Source organism: Rattus rattus, chromosome X (assembly GCF_011064425.1).
Source record: "Rattus rattus isolate New Zealand chromosome X, Rrattus_CSIRO_v1, whole genome shotgun sequence".
In the NCBI taxonomy this organism is placed as follows: domain Eukaryota; kingdom Metazoa; phylum Chordata; class Mammalia; order Rodentia; family Muridae; genus Rattus; species Rattus rattus.
The window spans coordinates 9,155,344-9,175,837 of record NC_046172.1 but is presented as its reverse complement, the minus strand read 5'-3'; the positions used below and the strand labels follow the sequence as shown (position 1 = coordinate 9,175,837).

The following is a 20,494-nucleotide window of genomic DNA, read 5'->3' as shown; positions in this document are numbered from 1 at the left end:
CTGAGGTTAGTATATCAGTACCTCTAGTTGCAGGAGGGGAGGGTGGACACAGACTATTAGGGATGAGAAGTGCAGGTGACAGAGTGTAGTTCATCAAATCATCACTCCTCTCCATTCCCTCTTGAGATGTGCACTTCCTTGTCCCTGGACTTTGGCCTTGACTGTGTGCCATGTTTTAGTTCAATAGATTGTGAGCAGGTGCATGAGCAGAAAAAGGCTTTATACATGGTTGCCTCATCTGGCCTGCCTTTTGCTTTCTAGGGATCTGACCTAGAAGAGAACGAGCCATCATGCAGACAATCTCCTATAATTCTGGCACGAGAGGCTGAGGCATAAGGATCACGAGTTCAAGGCTAGTCTTACCAATGTGATAAATTTGACCAGCCAGGATTCCATAGCAAAACCTTGGGGGAGGGGGGAGAGACTGGGTCTAGTGTGGGTTTTTGAAACCTTAAAGCCCACCCCGACCCAGTGACATACTTCCTCCAATAAGGTATACTCCAACAAGGCCACACCTCCTAATCCTTCTAATCCTATTTAAGAGCTTTATTTCCTGGTAGCTAAGCATTGAAATCTATGAGCCTACGAGGTCCATCCTTATTCAAACTCTCCCACCTCAATCCCCAAACCCTAGTCAAGGGCATTTTGCTACAGTAGCCTGACCAGATTAACACATCCTGAAAAGCCCTTTGGGCCAATGCTGTGCCTAACTCCCTATGTGGTTCCCCTCATATACATGCAGTATGTTACCTCATGTAAATATTTATGTGTCTTTGTGGAATTAATACATGCAGTTCCCTTGCAATTTCATAATCTAGTCACAATTCATGATCAAAAGTATGAGAATCCTGTCCAAATATATCTAAGTAAAAGCTGGATGTGGGGATGTGTAACACTTGGGTGGTTCTCCCAGCCTGGTCTACAGAAGGAGTTACAGGACTGTCTCAACAACAACAACAACAACAACAACAACAACAACAACAACAACCACTATCACCACCACCACCACCACAACAACAACAACACCCAGACAAAAATAACATAAAAAGGAAATCTTTTTTGTGAAACATCTGAGAATATTCTACAATAGTTCTTTCTTTCTTTTTCTTTTTCCTCAAGGCAAGGGTTCTCTGTATAGTGCTGGAACTCATTCTGTAGACCAGGCTGGCCTCAAACTCAGACATCTGCCTGCCTCTGCCTCCAAAGCACCGGTACTAAAAGCATGGGCCACCTTGTTTGCGGCCTCATGTTAGTACATGCTAGGCAAATATTCCATGACCAAGCGAGAATTCCAGCTCCCAAATAGCTTCTGACACCTAGAGAATGATTATAAAATCCCCAGTCTTTAAGGTGTCACAGGGGACCAAATTCCTGGCTGGGTTTTTTCTCCATACCCACTCATGGACACAGTTGGTCTTGGCCTTTCGAAGAACATGGCTACTAAAAACAACAGGTTATAGTTTCCAAAGGTTTTAGCTCTACTCCCAAGGCTCATTTCTCAGTGCTTGTTTTTTTCTTTTTAAGACATTCATTTTAATTTTATGTGCTTTTTATTTTATTTTATTGTGGTTTCACCTGCATGCATATCTGTACACCACATGTGTGTATTGCCCCCCTCCCCCAGGAGCCCAGAAGAAGGCATCCGAAATCTTTGGAATTCGGGTTACAAATGGTTGCAAGATTCCCTGTAGGTGCTGGGAGTTGAACTCAGGTCCTCTGAAAGAGCGCCAAGTGTTCTTTTTGTTTTTTCTTTTTTTCGGAGCTGGGGACCGAACCCAGGGCCTTGCGCTTCAGGGCCTTGCGCTTGCTAGGCAAGCGCTCTACCACTGAGCTAAATCCCCAACCCCACGCGCCAAGTGTTCTTAACCACTGAGCCATCTCTCCAACCCCTGCCTGTGCTTCTGATACTCATTCCATGAAGAGGTGGCATTGATCTGTGACCAGTGCAAATGACTACAAAACTTGGCACGGCTCAGGCAGAAAAAGTAGATGAGTTTCTGCTCTCATTCTCTTTCTTTTCTTTTTCTTTTTTCCCCTGACAGCCACATCTTTTCGTTATTGGAGGAATGGGGCCCTCACTGCATTTAATGAGTAAATTAGCACTGCCTCCAGAAGACTGTGGCTTCATCACGTCCGGAAGCTCTGGAGGGGTGGATAAAGGCTTACTGCACAGGGTTTCATAGGCCAGGCCCACAGCGGCAGGAGCCTGTGGTCACGCTGTCTAGTGAAGCCACACTTGTCCAGAGTTTTTCTGTCATCGAAGAGCTGGTTGTCCTTATACAGACACTGCTTGTGGATGTCCTTGACAATGTGCTTGGGCTTGAACGCGGTGCTTGACTCCTTGACCTCCATGAAGATGGTGGTCTAGTGGTGCAGGATCATGGGAAACATGTCCATCCTGGCTGCTTCTGGCTTGACCCACCTAGGTGGCCATGCAACACCCCTTCTTTCTTGGTAGGAACAGCATCTTTGGAGTCCTGATTACCATGTCTGAGGCTGTCCTTCTGGGAGGACCCCCAGGCTGTTCTGTCTTAGAGACCCTCCTGAGGTGATGTCAACCCCCAGGCACGCAAGCCATGCTGGTAGTCCACTCCTCTCAGTAGACAACCGGAAATGGAGCAGAGGCAAATGTTCCCTTTGTGATGAGTCAGGGGTCCTGATCCACACCACCATTGAGCCTTCTTCTGACCAGGGTGCTCTGACATAATTTTTTTTAAGGCAACAGAGAATACAGTTTTTAAAAAACCGGAATGGGCCTTGTGTGGTGGCACATGTCTTTAATCCCAGTACTTGGGAGGCAGAGACAGGTACATCTCTTTGAGTTCAAGGCCAGCCTGGTCTACAGAGTTCGTTTCAAGACATCCAAGACTATGCAGTGAGACCCTGTCTTGAAAGAAAGAAAGAAAGAAAGAAAGAAAGAAAGAAAGAAAGAAAGAAAGAAAGAAAGAAAGAAAGAGAGAGAGAAAAGAGCCCAGGACGAGATCTGCATAGCTAAAACTCTACTTTCTCCCTGCAACATTCTGGTAAAGGGTGTGTCGTCCTTCTAATACTGTCATGCCTGATATGCCACCATGGTACACTCAGTGAGCTTACAGGTTTTTTTTGTTTTTTGTTTTTTGTTTTTGTCAAAAAGAAAAAAGTATGCGATAAGGTTTCCCTATATAGTCCTAGATGGTCTGGAATTTGTTGTGTAGACCAGGCCTGACTCTGCTTCCAGACTGCTGGGATTAAACTTGCATGCCAATCATACCTGGCCTAGAAAATTCCTAAAAATCCAAACAAAGCATTTCAAGATTTATTTTTTAAGATAACGTGTAAGTCTCTGTGAGTGTATCCCATGCGTGTTTGGGTGCGTTCAGAGGCCAGAGGCATCCAATTCCTGGAGTTGGAGTTGTTAGCTGTCAGGGGTGGTCAGGTCCTCTGGAAAAGCAATGTGAGCGAGTTCTTCATTGCTGAGCCATCTCTCCAGACCTATTTCTTTCTTGGGGGTGGGGGATGTGTGCAACCATGCACATGTGGAGATCAGAGGGCATTTGGTCCTCTCCTACTCTGTGGGTTCCAGGGATTTGATGGTCAGAGCCTTTACATTTTCCTTGATACCCAGAAAAAGTTCTGCGAAAGGTCTCTATCTGGGTAGATTTTGTGTGTGTGTGTGTGTGTGTGTGTGTGTGTGTGTGTGTGTGTGTAATCTACCTAGAAGAAACTCAATGGCTTAATTTTTATTTGTTCATTTGTTTTTATTTATCCTGTAATATATTCATGTGTGTATAAATGCATGTTCATATGTACGTGTGATCAGAGGAAGACAGTTGATGTCTTGTCATTTTCTGCCTTGTCCCCTTGAGATGGAGTCTTTTGTTGAGCTTGTAACTCACTGCTTTTTCAGGTAGGCTAGGGGCCCAGAAAGCCCCAATGAGCCCCTATTCTCTGTGTGCCCACCTCCAACACTGGGGTCACAGTGTACTGGAGATTCAGACGCAGGTCCTTACACTTGTGCTGCAAGTGTTCGCACTGCCATGTCTCCAGTCTCACGTAGCTTAAGCTATATGTGACTATTTAACGAGGTAGCAGTGTATGTGCATGCACTCCTAGATTGTGTGTGTGTGTGTGTGTGTGTGTGTGTGTGTGTGTGTGTGTGTGTGTACTTCCAGCTCCATCAGGGCCCTCTTAGTTGGGCTTGTTTCAGACAGGCAGTGGTTATCAGAAGTAGCATGATAATGTTCTGGAAGAATAACATAGTAGTTGCATTGTATCAATTCAATTGAGAATACATTGTTTCCTTTGCTTGGAAGGTTAAGATAGTTTCAACAGGGCTGTTACCTTCTCTTTTTTATCCTATTTTATTTCATTTTGGGGTTTTGCACACCGAGTTTCTCTGTGTAACAGTTCTGGCTAGTCTGGAACCTACTTTGTAGAGAATGGGCTGGTCTCCAACTCACAGAAATCCCACTGCCTCTGCTTCTCAACTGCTGGGCTTAAAGGTATGTAAAAACCTTCTGTTTTTTTAAAAATGAATGTGCATGTATATACATACATGCAACAGACCACATGTGGAGGTCAGAGGACAACTTTGTGGACTTAGTTCTCTCCATTCATCTTTACACGAGTGCCAGATGGAATGCAAGTGTCCCCAGGCTTACATGGAATGCATCTTCAACCAATAGGACATCTTGTTAGCCCCACCATTTTCTATAGAAATTATATACACACATACCTTTCACATATAATGTGCCACATATATTATTTCTTGCTACCCATGACTAGCTAAACATACTTTCCATATATTCTAAAAAATGCTAATCTTCTCCCCTCACAAAAATAGGTATGTTTTCAGCTTAAAGAAATGGCTTTCTTGGGGTTGGATTTAGCTCAGTGGTGAGCGCTTGCCTAGCAAAGCACAAGGCCCTGTTCGGTCCCCAGCTCCGAAAGAAAATAAATAAATAAATAAATGGCTTTCTTTCCTTAGCCAGTGTGTGGTGATGCATGCTTTTAAATCCACTACTTGGGAGGCAGAGGCAGGTGGATCTCTGAGTCTATAGAGTGAGTTTTTCTTTTATTTGTTTGTTTTTATTTGTGTGGGGGGTGGTCAGAGACAATTTGAAGGAGTTAGTTGTCTCCTTCTACTATTTAGATTTTCCCAGATCAAATTTGAGTTGTCAGGCTTAGCAGGAAGTGCTTTTACCTGACAGCCATCTCACAGGCTCCTAAAAAAAGCTCTAGAGGCCATAATCCCTATCAGAAATTGCTGAACTTTCTGTAAGAGTCAGAGAATGAATATCTTAGTCTTTGAAGTTTGTTTCCTTTCCTGCTGCAATTGCTTTCCCAATGTAGAATAAAAGCAGCCATAGATAATATAGAGAAGAATGGGTGTGGACATATGCCAATAAAACTTTATTTACAAAAACAGGCAGCTGGCTATGTTTGGCACACAGGATATAGTTTGCTATGAAATCTAAGGAAGTATTGTCCAATAGAAACATCATGCCAGCCACTTATTTAGCTATAAGAAGAATAGTTCTGTCTTTGGCACCAATTCTTTAAATTCAATATAACTGGAACTGGGCCTCCAGGAAACACCAGGGAGAAGCCATTACCTGAGGCAGCCAGTTGTTTGTATTAGTTTCAATACATTTATTTCTTTTGTGTGCATGTGTGTGTTTATTGGCACACAAGTACAAGGCATGTCAGGGGATGTCAGAGGGCAACTTATAGAGTTGGTTATCTCCTTCCACCTTGTGGGTCTGAGGAACTCAACTCAGATCATGAGGTTTGATGGCAAGCACCCTTACTCACTGAGCCATCTCTTTGGTTCCAGAAAATGTTAACTGTGTACTAGAGCTCCCTTGGGAGGCAGAACAGTGAAGCAGGGTAGTGCTAGGATGCTGGAGCTTTTATGGTGTTGCCGGACCAAGATCTACCCTGGATATTTAGGTCCTGTCCACTCTCTAACCAGTACGCACTGTTTTACTGTGGATTTCCAGGTCTGGTAACACAGCATGGAGTTTACCACTTCAAAAATTTAAACGGATAAATTAATTTAATCTAGCAATTCTTTAAATGCTTAAACATTACACACACACACACACACACACACACACACACACATATATATATGTATATATATATAATGTATATAGTGTGTGAAGGATATGTGTATGCATGTATGCCACATCACATCTATAGAGATCAGAGGACAACTTTGTAGAATTGATTCTTTCCTTCTACTTTTACAGGCTTTGATACCAAAGTTGGATACTCAAGCATTCAGGGTGAGCTCCTTGAAACATTTCTCTATGAGAAGATTGTCAGATCCACTCAGATTTTCATTAAATTGCTTCCTGAACCAGGGTTGTGTCTCAGTGGTAGAACTGTTTAAGTGAGCATTCCAGACTCCGCCCCCAGAATTCTCAGGAGCTGAGTCCATCCCCAGTACCACAAAAAATGTTGGGGAAAAATCTTAGGAGCTAAGTTTTTATGTTTGTTTTGTTTTGTATTTTGAGACAGGGTTTTTCTGCATAAGCCTGGCTTTCTTGGAACAACCTAGGCTGGCCTTAAACACAGAGACCTGCCTGCCTCTGCCTCCTGAGTGCTGGGAATAAAGGCGTGTTGCCAACATGTAGGCATAAATTTTTTGCAACCTACTTTTAATAAGAGTTCAACCTCTCCTCTAGCTCACCACCCAGCAGAGGTAGTGAAAGAGAAAAGTTATCAGGATATGGGGGAAGTGGACCTGTTCAGCAATGGTTATTTGGGGGCAAACTGGGTCTTTCTGGCAGCAGTTCAGTCCCATAGCAACACCAAATACAACTCAGCAGCTGCAGACCAGTCCTCTAGGCAGGCAGACACCAGGCACGAACCAGCAGCTACAGTCCAGTCCTTTCAGACACCAGGCAGCTGTAGTTCAATCCTGAAGAAACCACCAGGCTCACCAACTGGCCTGGGGTGAGCAAGCTGCCAAAGGAACCTTGGGAGCAGTTCTTGGACAAGTGTCTCTCAATAGTGGTATTGTCACAAGTTGAGCTCAACACTATGTAAGGTGAATCAACATATGTGTGTTTTTAGCAAGGAATAGCAAGATGGGACAAACCAAACCAAGGTTCAGTGCCAGTCTCCCACTGTCTGTGGGGTCCTATTTATACTCCTTCATCACACATCCTTTCACGGGTCTGCTCTAGCCAAACGTCCTTTCACCTGTGTCTGCTTCAGGAAAACAGTCTTTCAAGTGTTTGCTTTAGCAAGACATCTTTCACCTGTGTGCCCCAGCAAACCATCATTTGGCATAACTAACTTTCCAAAGAACTGGAAGTTTCCATTTCACCAACCTCACATAGCTAGAGCTAACTCCTTGCCTCTCAGAGCCTAGGAGGTCTGTGTTGGGTGATCCTGGAGGTAGGTGGGCTATCGGATGCTAAACTGTGATACTCACCTTTCATTTTGGTTTCTTTCAGAAATGGCCAACTTCTTTTCCTGGTAGTTTAGGGCATTTTGAAAGCAATCATCAAACATTTCCTTTTCTTCTGGCCCTTCTAGAAAGAAACCTAAGTGCTTGCGTTATTTTCCAAGTTTAATCATTGCATGACAGATATGGAAAGTTAAGCCACGTAATTGCTCTTGTGTTGCATAGGTCTTTTTACTATTTTGGGGAGCGGGGAGAGAAGAGAGAGAGAGAAATAGTTCAGTGGAGAAAATGTGGATTTATACCAAACCCCAAACATCATGAGTCTTAATGGCAACCATGTGTTATTCCTGAGAATAGTCACCTAATTTGTTAGAGGAGAAGAAAATACCATTTTGCTCAGCTTGCACATGGAGTAAGCCAGGGAGATCTAAAGATCTCTGGGGGGGGGCTGAGGGGGTGGAATAGTTGCTTCAGGTGTAGCAAAGTAAAGAATTCCTCTTGTGAAAACGTCAGCTATAGGCTGTAATAGGGATACGTAAAAATGCTTTCCCAGGGCTCAAGCTATGGTTCCACAGTTAACATAGCTCTTATTCTGAGGCTGGAGAAATGGCTAAGTGGTCAGCAGTACATTTTGCCCTTCCGGAGGACTTGAGTTCAAGTCTCATTACCCAGGTTGAGCAGATAACTCCAGTTTCAGGATGATCTAACTCCTCTAGCCTCCACTGCCCTCTAGCATTTGCCCTCATATGCACTTAGCATATGAATGAATGAATGAATTAAATAGTTTAAAGAAGAGCACGTGTTCCTCAATCATGAAGACCCTGTTGAGACTATGAAAGGTTATAGGAACTTTTGAAGTGAGATTGAATGTATTTTGCATTATGGTGTGGCCATGAGACTACGGAAGCCGGGAAGTAGAATATTATGGCTTGTATGAGAAATGTCACCAAAAAATTCAGGCAGATGAATATCTTATCTACAGTTGCTGGTACTATTTGGAGGGTTAGGAGGTGTGGCCTTGCTGGAGGAAGTAAGTCGCTGAGGGAGGACTTTGAAATTAAATAGCTTTACCCACTTCCCTCCCTCCTCCTCTCCTTCCTTCCCTCTCTCCTCCCTGTGGGGGTTTGAATGATCAAACCATGAATGGCCCCCATACATTCATGTGTTTAAATGCTTGGCCATAAGGACTGGCACTACTAGGAGGTGTGGTCTTGAAGGAAGTGTGTCAATGTGGAGGCGGGCTTTGAGGTCTCCTATACTCAAGCTACACCCAGTGTGGCACACAGTCTCCCGCTGCTGCCTACTAATGAGGATGTAGAACTCCTTCTCCCGCACCATGTCTGCCTGCACACTGCCGTTCAGGGTCCAGGGTTCATAGCGGCTAATTCACGACTTATCGATAGTGATGGAGAACACCGATGTAGCTCTAAGGGGCGGGAGTCAGAGCTGAATTCAAGCCCCAAATTATACAGAGGATAGTTATTTTTTTTCCAGGTCACAATTTGGCAGGCAAAGACCAGGGTTCTTGCTTTTCCCGAGACTGGAATGATCTTGGCTTTTAAGCCCTATTTCCACTGGTGGTAGAAAAAGCAGGTGAGTCACCCCTACCCATCTTAGGCATTGGCACTGTTATGGCATTGTATTGTCCCTTTCAGGGTGACTCTCCCTAACCCCTACTTCTCTGTCCTTTCTCCTGGGGTAACTAAGCTCAGTCTCTAGGCCCAGCATGAGGACAGTTCCCACATGCTCATGCTCCTGCTGGTACTCAATGACTTCAGCCCATCCGCCAGGTCTCCGGCTGCTTGCCTAATTCCTCCAATCAGCAGACTGAAAAGAGAAATGTATTTATGTTTCTCCCCCATAAAGTCTGTGATATGAATAGGGCTTATCAGGGCAGAGACCCCTGTTTTACTTGGTGTCAGCTAGGGTCACTGGAGGGATCACCTATGGGGTGTTTATGACAGTAGATAATACTGTCACTAGTAACTTCATCTGGAGCTGTCACTTGGAGCTAATGACCTCTGCTTGTGGCCTAGACTTCTTTATAGCATAGCATGGCAGCTGGGTTCTATTGGCAAGTGGGGGACAGCAGGGGAAGTCAATTTGCCTTTTATGTCCCCAGTCCCCAGAAACCAAATAGTATGTCTTTCATCCTATTCTTTTTGCCAAGATTGTCAGAAAGACCTGCTTAATTTGCTGTTGGTATTTGTCTTAGTCAGGGTTTCATTGCTGTGAACAGTCACCATGACCAAGGCTACTCTTATAAGGACAACATTTAATTGGGGCTGGCTTACAGGTTCAGAGGTTCAGTCCATTATCATCAAGGCCGGAGCATGGTAGCATCCAGGCAGGCCTGGTGCAGGAGGAGCTGAGAGTTCTACATTTTGTTCCAAAGACAAACAAAAGACAGACTTTTCCTCACTGGGTGGAACTTTAAAGACCACCCCCCTCCTGCAGTGACACACTTCCTCCAACAAGGCCACACCTCCATATAACAGTACCATATACTATGAGTGCCACATTATTATTTTATTTTATTTTTGGGTTTGATTAACTTCTTTCTCCCTCCAGTCAATTTTATCTTTTGTTATTATACATATGTATATTGTTTATGTGTTTCTTGCTATGTAGCCCAGGGTGGTGTGAAACTTACTGCATTTTCCTGCGCTAGCCTCCCACATGTGAAGATTAGAGACATGAGGCACCTTGCTATGTTGGTATGCCCAATTTTAAGAGATGATAAAACAGACATGATAGAGGAAGGTTCTGGAACCATAGGTGAACTTTTAAACAATGCTGAGGCCACTTGAAGACCAGTCTACACCAATCTTTTTTTCTACCATGGTCACTGACCTCTCATATCTGCCTTGGTCTCTAGTCTGTTGGATGTACTCTGGTCCCCTTGCCTCTTAGCCACTTCTGTGCATCTTGGGGCAGGGAGGAGTGTGCACAGCTCCACTTCTCTGTGGTTGACAAGGCCAGGAAGTTGCCCTCAGGTGTCCTTGGCTCTAGTTGTACCATGGTTCTGTCTCCAAGATGGGCGTGAGATCTCTATGCTGTGTAAGGCCCATTCTCCCTTTTGTTGGAACCCTAGCTTCCAATATCCGGTTACGGCCAGCAGGGAATATTAGTAAAGGCAGACTTCTCTCTCAAGGGACATTGATAGCAACTTGTGCTCAACTGGTTCAGCTCCCACACCCATTTAGTGCTAGGACAGAACCCCTGGGCTCTCTGCATGCTAAACACATGCTCTCCCACTGAACTGCATTCTCAGACAATTTCATAACTTATTTCTCCAAACCTCTATCATTTGGCTACATCTTACTGTAAAATGAGGACTTTATTTTGGCAAACCATGTGTTCCGGGAGAAATGGGAAGTTATCAGGGAAAAAGAAATTGGTGTGATGGTATATGCCTAGAATCCCAGCACTCTGGAGACAGGTAGCTGAATCCCCACAGGTTTTAGGCTAGCCTAGGTTATATAGCAAGTTTCAGGCAAGCCTAGGCTACAATATGAGACCCTGTCTCAAACATATGTAAATAGCTTCATATTTGCCAATTCCCAGTTCTCTGTTCACCTTTCTCCTCTCTTGGAATTCCTGAGGCCTTCCCTAGGTGAGATGGGGAGGCCCTGCAGCTATGGCCTGCACCACAGGTGGTGAGCAGGACTGGAGATCAACCCCAGCTTGGAGCAGCTTCCCTGGCAAGGACCACAGGCAACTGACAGGTGAGTCTTAGGACTGAGGTTTACCCCATTCCCTTTGCAGCCTCTGTTTCCTGTGTCTCCAGCACAGGTTATCAAAGACATCAAGCTCTGAAGGCTACAAAAAAGACCAGATTGCCATGTAGAGGATCATCCTCTGCCTCCTTACGACTGACTGGCCTTTCCTCCTCACTTTATCCTGCTTTGTCTCAGAACGCAGGCCCATGATATTGATGCTTCTGCCCCCTTTTGAATGTGTGTTTTTATGTGACTGGATGCAGGGCACAATTTCTGTATGTGAGGCAAATGTCCTTCCACTGATTACATTATTCCTAGCCCCTAGTCCTTCAAACATTTTAATTTTTCATAATACTTTTTATTTTTTGTTTTAAATTTTAACTTATTTTTCATATAGAGCTTTTTATTATTTTGAGGTAAATTGTATTTCTAATTTCTGCAGGATACTAGATAGATAGATAGATAGATAGATAGATAGATAGATAGATAGATATAATAGATAGATTAGATAGATAGATGATAGAGAGATATATTAGATAGATAGACAGATAGACAGACAGACAGATAGATTAGATAAATAGATATCCATTTTCCTTTTCTCCCTTTAAATCCTCCCTTGCTTTCTCTCAAGTCCATGGTCTTTTTTTAAATTGTTGTTATATATGTGTATGTGTATTCCGAAATACAAAAATACAATCTACTCAGTTGATAGAATGTTCCATGTATATGCATACATGCATGTATGCGTGTTTATATATGTGAGTTCAGGACTGACCACTTGGTACTGGATTGGTGTGCTATTCTCCAAGGAGGACTGTTTTCCTGTTCCCAGCATTCCTTAGTTGCCTGTAGCTCTTTGTCAGGGTTGAGGCCTTGTGGGTTTTCCTCTTTCCAAAACATCAACATGTCTATTGGTTTCATCCTTGGTCAGGTAATCTGCCCCCGTCTCCCCAGACTTTGTTGCCCAGGCTGGCCTGGCCTTGAACTCTGTACTCCAGGCAGTCCTTTAAACTTCAATCTCCCAGTTTCGGCCAGTTTCGGTAGTGGGGATTCCAGGCCTATGCCATAAGGCCTGGCTTCTGGCTCCTTTTGACTGAGCTGTGCCTACCCGTGAATGAGTGCTTCTATCTCTGACCTGATGATATTAGTTCCCAGAATAACAAGGAAGGCCTTCTGTGTTATAGAACAGGACACAGTTTATCTGGCAGGACTCGGGCAGTCACCTGAAAGAGCTCATGATCAGAGAGGACAAAGGAACGTAGGAGTCCTTAGTAGGTTCCACAAGCAGTGCTAGGATTCAGACGTACAGTGGCAAACAAGACAGGTAAGCCCACTGGGATCACAGTCATTATGTATATATATAAAAAACAAACAAGTGTCCTAGGCAGAGAGTCAGGCCAAGAGCTTACTACTCAAAGGGGTAGATTATTGGAACCTGGAGAGCTAGGATACATCCACTGAACCTGGAGAGGATGCCCCAAAGAGGGTCATTGTCAAATCAGGTCATTTGGCCAGCACTGATGGGGCATTATGGAGTTTAAACAAAGAGTATGCTAAACGAACTACAGTTTCTTTTTGACCTCTGCCCAGAGTGTTCCAGAAGGTGGCTTGGAGGGATGGGGGCTGCTACTGGAACTAGGTGACCATATCCTGCCAGTCACAGGCCCCGGGGAAGACCAGTCATGGAAGATTTCTTTTTCCTTGCCATTTCCCCTGGTGCCTTGGGCCGTCTCTGAAGCAATTCTCCCTGCCTGGAAGGGAGTCAGCATTGTCCAGCTGTATCCTGGTCCAAGATTTCAGGGGAGACAGATGACAAAGCTATATTGCTCAGTGGAGAAGGAAAACTGCCCTCAAAGAAAGGCCAGCAGAGGCCTGTTCTTCTGGGAATTCTTCCCTGTGGCTAGGGGACACTTAGGATATCCTAAGGCTGGGCCACAGTAGCCTTTGCCTCAACTTTGCTCTGCAGAGCCGGGCTATGCCTAGAGGAAGGGTGCCGAGTCCAAAGGCACTATTTCCTCCTCCCGTAGCTAGCAGAAGGGCAGGGCTCTGGTGTGCTGGGCTTGGGAAGCAAGGTGTACTCAATGAGGGAAAGGTCATGATGAGAAGGACTTTCTGGCTGAAAGAGTTGTTTTCGGGTAAGATGTGGTATTTCTGTTTGTTCGCTTGTTTGTTTTCTTCTGGAGATGGGATCTGGCTATAGTCAAGGTGGGGACTCCAGCTCAGAGCCACCTCATCTCAGTTAGAGTTCCCACTCCCACCCCTGTGGTGGTTTAAATGAGATATCCTCTGCAAGTCCTAGGCAATGGAGTTCCATGCTCCCCAGTTGGTGGCTATTTGGGGGAGGGTTAGGATGAGTGACCTTGATAGAGGAATATGTCACTGGGGGCAGGTTTTGAGGTTTCAAAAGATTTGTTCCATTTCAAGTTAGCCCTCTCTGCTTTCTGTTTGGGGTTTGAGCTACGGGCTCTCAGCTTCTACTTCAGCCATCTAAGCCCATGGATTCAGTACCCAGCATGGAAACAACACACACACACACACACACACACACACACACACACACACACAAAGAGAGCATGAAGTCACACATGGGTGGTTTTCATGCCTGCAATCACAGAATTCAGGAGGCTGATGCAGGGGCATTGTCATAAGTTTCAGGCCGGTGTGGCCCGTATAACAAAAACGAGAGAGAGAGAGAGAGAGAGAGAGAGAGAGAGAGAGAGAGAGAGAGAGAGGAGGCTTGCCAGGAGTTCAGTGCCAGCCTTGGTTACATAGTAAGAGCCTATCCTAAAGAATCAAAAGAAAGAAAAAACATAAACAAAAGAAATGAGAACAATTGAGGAATAGGTATTACAGGCAAAAGTATGCGGTTATTGGCTGCTTTTGTTAATCCTCACTGTCAACTAGACTGCATTTAGCAATACCATGGAAACTCACCTCTGGGTGTGCCTGGGAGGGGGTTTCCAAAGAAGTTTAACTGAGGAAGAAGGACTCTGAATGTAGGCTGCACCATCCCTTGGGCAGGGGGCCTGGACTGAATGCAGGAGAAAGTGAGTTGAGTCCGGCAGTCAGAGTACCCGCCTCCTTACCTCCCAAGCGGAGACCAGCCGACTCTGCTCCAGTGTTGTTTCTTCCCCAGTGCCATTGACTATGTATCCTAAAGCAAAATAAATTTTCTTTCTTAATTTTTTTGACGGGGTGGAAGGAAGGGTGTCAGGTATCTGGTCAGAACACCAAGAAAATCACTCGTGAAGCTGAGGAACAGGAAAGAAAAGGCATCTGGGATCAGCTAAGGCGTGTTTCCACACAGAAGCTTTCTGGTCTCTGTCACATTTTCACTTCCTCCTTTGCCAAAGCTATTTGCATCAAAGACCCCCGCCCTCACCCCAGCGTAAAGCTCTTTGACTCTTTGCTTAATGGTGGTGCCCAGTGGCTCCAAGTGTTAATCAATTTCTCTTTGTAGCCTTGTTCTTCCAACCCTTGATGAATTAAAAACTTAAACCGCGGAGTCAAGCATTTGAAGAAAACGTCCAAGAAAACGTTGCATACCCAGCAGCGCCTACTCTCAAAAAAAAAAAGCCCGTCTGGTGCTGGTGATTTCTTTCATCTTCGTTTAGCAGCAGAGGCCATAAAGAAACCCAGAACTGGTTGGTGTGAAGCCATCTAGTTGGACATGGTCACAAGACTGTTCGAAGGTTCTTTATCCCGTGTCCTCTGTAGGACAGAGTGGGAGCAGCTATGTGTATTGCGGGAATTCTAGGTCTTTCCTCAAGAGCACATCCCCCAGAGTCACTGAAGCCTGCTTCTTGTCAGATTTCCAGAGGCAAATCATGCCTCCTGCCAGTTCATGGCTAGACATTAAGCAAACCAGTGAAACGTCCTGGCCTGCTTTCTAAGCCTCGGTTTCATCCTTAGTGTGTGGCACGACTACAGAGACTGAGGGTCTCAGGCTAGACAGATAATGACTCCACCCCCAGGCTTCAAAAGGCCCAAAATTCAATTTATACTGTGTAGGATGCCCCTGACTGAGAAGAAAAGACAGGCGCGAGTTATACATGGACATGGGGCTGGAGGTGCTTCCTAGTCCCTAAAAGCTAGAAGAGCCCACAGTAGAAAAGCACTGCTTCCTACGTAACTCTCCTAACTTCCAACATTGGAAGCAGTAGAATTTTAGTCAGGCACAACGTCTTCCTGGAGAAAAGATAGGCTCTATTTCCCAGCCTTCCTTGCAGCTGGATGTAGCTATGCCATGACATCCTGGCCAATGAAATGTAAGTAGAAGTCTAGCATGCAACTTCTTGAAAGTAGGAAGTATTCTTTAGGGCACTGGGGATAGAACCCCAGGGCCTCACTCACAGCTGGCAAGTACTCTAGCACCAAAGCCTAGAACATTCCTAGCCCTATAAGCCTCTAAGTACTGTGTGTGTGTGTGTGTGTGTGTGTGTGTGTGTGTGTGTGTGTGTCTCACAGGGATTCTCCTGTCTCTACCTCTGGATTACTGGGATTAAAGGCTTCCAAAACCACCACCTGGTATTCTGAAAGGATTCTTAAAAAGAACTGTCATTAAGTGTCTGCTGACAACCTGAATTTGAGTCCAGACTCACATAGTAGAAAGGAAGAATCATCTCTCACAAACTATTGTCCTCTGATCGCCTCACGTGCTGCCTGTGCCCATTTCCCAGATAAAAAATAATAAAATTTGTTTTAGGAGAATGTTTCTATTTGTTTTTTTAGCTGGTTGGTTGATGGTTTTTCAAGACAGGGTTTCTCTGTGTAATAGCCCTGCTGTCCTGGAACTCACTTTGTAGCCCAGGTTGATCTTGAGCTCAGATATCTACCTGCTTCTGCCTCTGGAGTACTGGGATTAAAGGGATATACCACTATGACAGGCAAAGGGAATGATTCTAAACTGGGCATGAAGGTTTAGACCTTTAGTGATTTGGAGGTCAAACAGGTGGAGATATATATATATATATATATATATATATATATATATATCTCGTTATATATATATAACGACATATATATGTTATATATATATAACGACATATATATATGTCATATATATATTATATATTCATATATTATAACATATATATATGTCGTTTATTTTTTTTTCAAGGCCAGCCTGTTCTAACAGAGAATTCCAGGCCCTGGGCTACATAGAGAATCCTTGTCTCAAAAAAGGGGGTCTGCTTTTGTGTGTGTGTGTGTGTGTGTGTGTGTGTGTGTGTGTGTGTGTGTGTGTAGACACTGACATCAAGTGTCCTTCTCAGTCTCCCTCTTTACCTCATATTTCGAGAGAGAGCCCCTAACTCACAGATTTAGTTAGACTGGTTGGCCAGTGAGATGGTCTCGTCTGCATCCTAGACACTGGAATTATTATGTTTGACCGTTGCCATACCTGCCGTTTCTTTATCATTACATTTAAAAGTTTTGAATTCTGTACATGTATGGGTCACAAGGGCAGATGCCTCTGATGTTAGGAACTCTGGAAAAACCATACATGCTTTTAACCACTGAACCTTCTCTTCAGCCCCCTCCTTTTTAAATGTGTTGGGGAGGGGGATGGAGCTCAGGTCAGCATGTTTGTGTGCTAAGTACTTTACCAGCTAAGCTACAGTGTCCCTCAACCCCCACTCCAGATGTCCCTAACAGTGTCTGGTGTGCAGGACAATATTCAGCAATTGAACTTTGAAGATTTTTTTCTTTTGAGACAGAGTCTCACTGTGTAGCCCAGGCTGGCCTCATATTTACTGCCCTCCTGTTTCCACCTCCCAAGCACTGGCCTAATAGATGTGCAACACTACACTTAGCCTCTGGTTTTTCTTTTGTGATAAAAGTGTAGAGCCACAGAAGATGCACCAGAGAAGGGACAAGCCTTCCTTAGTCTCTTCAGATCATGTTTCTATTCCTTCCTCAAAAGCTATGGCTAGCGGATCCCCTTACAGAGAAGATGGTGTGAAGCAGTCTATCTCCCAAGTAGCCCCAGTGAGCCAGGTCACATGGTAGTTTTGTCTTGGTGACACCTTCTCAGAACTGGGGTGACTCCGTTGAATCTGCTCTGACTCACAGACCTCCACAGATATGTAGTGTATGTAACTGTTGAATTATAAAGAGCGCTGTCGTTTTCAGCTGGCTCTTCTGCGATTGCCTGCTCTGGGGAAGCTGGTCACCATGTTGTAAGGACCCTGGAGCAGCAGCCCTGTAGAGAGGCCCTGGCAAAGAGGATCCAACTGAGCCATATTGTCCAGTCTGCCACACGAGAGGTACAGACTGTCTCTGTAATCCTGCCAAAACTACCTTTAGGAATTTTAATGTAATGACAGTGTGTCACGCTTGTGACGCACCCATGGAGCCAGAATGAAGGAAGGGACACAGCTACAAGCCACATCTTTGTAAAAGCAAAGGAAATGTATGTTTGGCACTGTTGCTTTTGCTGATCTAGGAGCTGGACTTAGCCCTTTGTCAACAGCCTTCCTGGACTTGTTCATCGCTGTGTGTGACATGCTGCTCTGAAACTGCATGGCCTGAAGCAACCATAATGACAAGCACATGGAGAGGACAGACCATCAGTTCAACAAGGGCATGGAGTGAGGTAGCTTGTCTCCGCTCTACCATGTCTGGAACCTCAGATGGGACAAGGCCAACAGTGTGGCGAGCAGGATCTATTTCCAAGATGGCCTCCCCCTTAGGCGGGGCTTGAGCCTAGTCAGCTGAAGTCAGGACTTGTCTGGGATGACTTTTATTCTTGCCTAGAGCATCTGCACACTCCTTTCTCGGGGCCACTGAAACAAAGGACCACAGACATACTGGGCAGCTTCAAATGATAGAATTGACTCCTTCACATTTCCAGTGCTAGGAGACTGAAGTCAAGGTGTTGGTGGGGCCATATTCTCTCCAAGGGTTTCCTTGTTCATTCCATTTTTAGGAAGCCCCGAGCCATTTGACTTATGAATATATAACTCTCCTCTCCCCTCCCCTCCTCTTTCTCTTCCTCCTTCCTTCTCTTCTCCAGTATCTATTTCCTTCTCCTCTTCCTCCTTTCCTCTTTGCCTCCTTTCTCTTCCAACCTCTCAGTCCAAAATTCTTTGTTGTCTAATACCAGTCACACTGGATTCAAGGCCTCTTCCTATACTATCATAAGTCTATTCTTTGTTGTCATTGTTCTTTTGTTTTTCTGAGACATGGTTTCTTTGTGTAGCTCTGACTGTCCTGGAACTTGTTATATAGACCAGGCTAGCCTCAAACTTATAGAGTTTCACTTGCCTTTGCCTCCTGAGTGCTGGGATTAAAGGTGTGGGCTGTCACAATGTCCATCTTAATTTACATAATCGCAGTTGTCCCTACCTCATTTCTAAATAAATTCACTTGTTGGAATTTGTTTACTCAATTCATTGGGTTTTAGAAACTCAATTCAACCCATCATGTCCTTTTTTTTTTTTTTTTTTTTTTTTTTAAGTTTGTACACCAAACAAACTCCAAATTCACAGAGATCCACCTGCCTCTTCCGCTTTTGTGCTGGGATTCAAAGTGTGTACCACCACATTGGGTCACCAAAGACTTCTACAGTGACTCAGGACTTAAAGAGAACACAGCCACCTAAACAAGGCAGAATCTACATGGCCTTTTCTTCCTCAGAAGTAATGCTAAGTTGATGGAAGTTATGCTGTTGACATCCCATTCCCCAGGGATGCCTTAAGTCTGTCAAAGCTATCACAGCATACACAGTGTTCCTGCTCGTGCCCACAGACATTGGTACAGCTTAGTCTGCAATTTGGAAGTTCAATGTACTGACAAGAGGTCTGGTCCTGGTTTGTGGACAATTTTTTTTTCTTTTCTTCTTTCTTAGGTTTTTTGAGACAGGATCACTCTGTGTAGCCCTGGCTTTCCTAGAACTGTCTCTATATACCAAGTCAGCCTCTAACTCACAGAGATCTTCCTGCCTCTGCCTCCCCAAGTGCTGGGACTGAAGGCGTGCACCACCACTGCCCAGCTTGTGGACAGCATTCTTGCTGGGCCATCATCACATGGTCTTTCTACAGTGTGTGTGAAGAGGGAGCTCCCTGGTATCCCTTCCTCTTTGAAGGACACGGCTTTCTAGAAGTTGCCCCTCATCCTTATGATCTCATTTAACTTTAATGACCTTTCTAAAGACCCACTATTCCAGTGAGGGCTTTAATATATGTATGCATAGGCAGTGTAATTCAGCTCAGGTCCGGTGGTTGGTAAGGATTGAATATAGAATGCCCCTCTCAGGCTCATGAGTTCGCTGTTTGGTTCCAACTGGAAGTGCTATTTTTGGGTATGTAGTGGTTAGTGCTAATTGTTAACTTGACAGAATCTAGAATCATCTGGAAATCCAGCATGATTGAGGAAGTCGTTTTTATATCAAGCCTCTGGCCTCTACATGCACACAGTCCCACCCACACATCTGTACCCCACACGTACGAACCACCCATACACATACCACAGACACATACACAGGCCAAAAGAAAAAAAAGAAGTATGTTTTCATTGATAGAATGAATGGTATTCAAGACGCAGGGCTTAGCCAGGTGCATCTGCAGCCCCAGTTACTTGAGAGATTGAGTCTGGAAGGTGGCTTGGACCCAGGTCTTGGAGTCATAGTGAAACTCCTCAGAAACAAATAAAGAAACATAGGATGTGGGGATTATTAAGACACATCGCATGGGCACCCATGCCTGAGCGAGAGCCACGGGTTTGGCAAGACCAGTGCCCCTGCATGCACTGCCCCAGGCTATAGGTTCTGTTCATTCCCACTGCGTGCGACTCAATAGAGGACACGGGGTCTGTTCTCACTGGAGGGTTGGTTGAATCCTGACACTTAAATATTGTCACATCTATGCTTGCTGTACCTTTCATGCAAAGTCTTTGTTGGCATGCCTAAGGGCAGAGACTTGGCACCTCTCTGAGTTAGAATACATCGCACACCTCTACTCATGCCTGCTTGTAATAAATGTGGCTATGTGTGATTCCTGCTTCGGCTTGGTTATGGTTTGAAAACTTACTATTATTTTGTGTGTGTGTGTGTGTGTGTGTGTGTGTGTTGCTGGAAATTGAACTCAAAGCCTTTCACTAAACAATATTCCTAGACCCCTTAACTTTATTGATATTAGTTATTACTATTTTTTGTATATATGTGTTTGTGTGCATGCATGTGCACCTGTGTATGGAGGCCAGAGGTCAGCCTCAGGTGTTGTACCTCAGGCACCATCCACCTTGTCTTTTCATGTGTGTGTTCATGTATACAGATGTGCTTGTGTGTGTACATGCATGTGTATGTGTATGTGTGTGTGTACATGTGTATATGAAAACCAGAGGATAACTTTGGGTGTTGTTCTTCAGTTGCTCT

The 20,494-nt window shown here is 44.6% G+C and overlaps 1 pseudogene; it reads right to left on the bottom strand.

Annotated features, from left to right (window-relative positions):
• Nucleotides 1–1,972: 1,972 nt before the first annotated feature.
• Nucleotides 1,973–2,397, bottom strand: LOC116888974 (annotated as a pseudogene).
• Nucleotides 2,398–20,494: the final 18,097 nt, after the last annotated feature.